Source organism: Oryx dammah, unplaced genomic scaffold (genome assembly GCF_014754425.2).
Source record: "Oryx dammah isolate SB20612 unplaced genomic scaffold, SCBI_Odam_1.1 HiC_scaffold_17, whole genome shotgun sequence".
Lineage (NCBI taxonomy): Eukaryota > Metazoa > Chordata > Mammalia > Artiodactyla > Bovidae > Oryx > Oryx dammah.
Genome location: NW_024070201.1, coordinates 45779240 through 45781801, shown reverse-complemented (window position 1 = coordinate 45781801; position 2562 = coordinate 45779240). Strand labels below are relative to the sequence as shown.

Below are 2562 nucleotides of genomic sequence, written 5' to 3'. Positions count from 1 at the left end.
ATAGGTTAAGACTAAATTTCCAAAAAGTGAGACTCTACCTATGGTCAAAAATCAGAAAGTAAGGGAGCCAGGATTTAAATCCAGATGCATTTTTATTCCAGAGCCCATGTGCATTCTTCTGCAACACACTATAGCATCTAAATTTGGGAACTTGGTAAGTTCTCTTTTTTCCTGTTGCTTTGAAAACTGTAAAGGAGCCATGAGCTTTCTCAAGACTTTCCCACAACAGATAGCATGTAAGCCCCACTGTCCCTGATTTTCTTGGTCTTTGCTCCATAGATGATGGGATTAAGCATGGGGGGAATTAATACATAAAGACTTGCCAGAAGGATATTGATATTGGTGGGGTGGGGGGGGTGGATATTCTTTCCAAAGTGATAGGTCAGGAAAGTGAAAAAGGATGGAATGAAAAAGAGGAAAATAAATCCACTGTGGGAACTGAAAGTATTGACAGCCTTGTGCCAGGCATCCTGGGAAGGAAGTCTAAACATGGCTTGGAGGATCAAAGTGTAGGAAACACCAATGAGTGCAACATCTACCAAAACTGATGCCATTAGCACTGAGAAACCATACCCGATGTTGACGGTGATGCCAGCACAGGCCAGTTTGGCTACCCCAATGAGTTCACAGTATGAGTGGAGGATGACATTGGTTCAACAGTATGGCAGTCTCTTCAGCAAGAATATGATAAGGAAAATGGCCCCAGGGTTCTGTCCCCAGATTGCCAGGGTCATTTTTATGATTGCTGTAAGACTTGAGATGAGATGGTTGGATGACATCACTGACTCGATGGAAATGAGTTTGAGCAAGCTCTGGGAGTTGGTGATGGACAGGGAAGCCTGACGTGCTGCAGTCCATGGGGTCACAAAGAGTCAGACACGACTGAGCAACTGAACTGAACTGAGGAGTTAAGATGGCTGTGTACCTCAAAGGAGTACATACAAATGGCCATGTAACAGTCAAATGCCATGGCCAGAAGGATTCTTGACTCAGTTACAATGGCAAAGTGGATGAAAAACATCTGAGTGATGCAGGCATCAAAGGCAATCTCCCCAGCATGGAACCAGAAGATAGCAAGAGCCTTGGGCAAAGTGGTGGTGGACAGCAGGATGTCAGTGCCAGCCAGCATCGATAGGAAGACATACATATGTTCATGGAGAGTGCATTCATTGAGGATGACAAGGATGAGGGCCCCACTTCCCAAGACTGCAGTGATGTACATCAGGCAGAAGGGGCTGGAGAGCCAGGTGTGGTAGTTCTCCAGTCCCCATATGCCAAGTAGGACAAACACAGTGAGGTGGAAGGTGGTAAGGTTAGTACCAAACATGCCTGCTTTTGGAGTCTCTCCATGAAGACCACAGAAATTAGGAGTCATTGAGCAGAAGTAGCCGTAAGTTTCACTAAAGTTGAATGTCAGATAATGAAATCAATCACTAATGCCTTGACTTAGCATATATAATGTTAGGCTTCCACTTCCTAGCCTAGCACCGCAAACATAAATATAGACATAGGTTCCTGATCACAACTCAGCAATGTCTAGAATATAGACATAACTTACCATTCTCACTTACATGCTTCTACTCAAGCTTTGGCCATCCTTCACCCATTCTGTTGTGATAGTTTCATAAGTAGTCTAGTCTCCTCCTCTCCTAGCTTCCTAACCTCAACCTCTCCACAGCCATCAGCTGTACTGCAGCCTGGGTGGTATGCTCAAAACAAAACAAAAAATCTTTCTATGTTTCCTATTATAACCCTTACATAATTATATACATATACATATACATATGTGAATGTGAATGTGAAGTCACTCAGTCATGTCCGACTCTTTGCAACCCCATGGACTGTAGCCTACCAGGCTCCTCTGTCCCTGGGATTTTCCAGGCAATAGTACTGGAGTGGATTGCCATTTCCTCCTCCAAAGGATCTTCCCAACCCAGGGATCAAACCTAGGTCTCCCGCATTGTAGACAGACCCTTTACTGTCTGAGCCACCAGGGAAGTCACATATACATATACATATATATATATATGAAAGTGAAAGTGAAATTCACTTAGTTGTGTATGACTCTTTGTAACCCCATGGACTATACAGCCCATGGAATTCTCCAGGACAGAATACTAGAGACTAGAGTGGGTAGCCATTCCCTTCTCCAGGGGATCTTTCCAATGCAGACATTGAACTCAGGTCTCCCACATTGCAGGTGGATTCTTTACCAACTGAGCCACCAGGCGGGGAGGGGGAAATATATATATATATATATAATCTTCTTCATGACTCACTCAGTAGTGAGAGAGAACTTGATGGCATAGTGATCAAGCTTGCTTCTCCTTACAGATGTTTTTCTGAGGCTGCCTCCAGAGCCTCAGTGTTTTGGGTCATCAGAAAATGGGTGATGTCTGGATCTTGTGTGTGTGTGTGTGTGTGTGTGTGTGTGTGTGTGTAGCTGTGGACTCCTTTCAGTACTGCTTTCTTGGCCTTCAAAGCCTTTGCTTTGGCTTCAGTTTTGGGAGGGGCAGAGGCTTCCTTCTTCGCCTTTGGCTCCATTTTTGTGAAAAGCTATAT

General features: G+C 44.3%; 1 pseudogene; it reads right to left on the bottom strand.

Annotated features, from left to right (window-relative positions):
- Positions 1-209: 209 nt before the first annotated feature.
- On the bottom strand, positions 210-1330 carry LOC120876563 (annotated as a pseudogene).
- Between the last annotated feature and the right edge of the window lie 1232 nt (positions 1331-2562).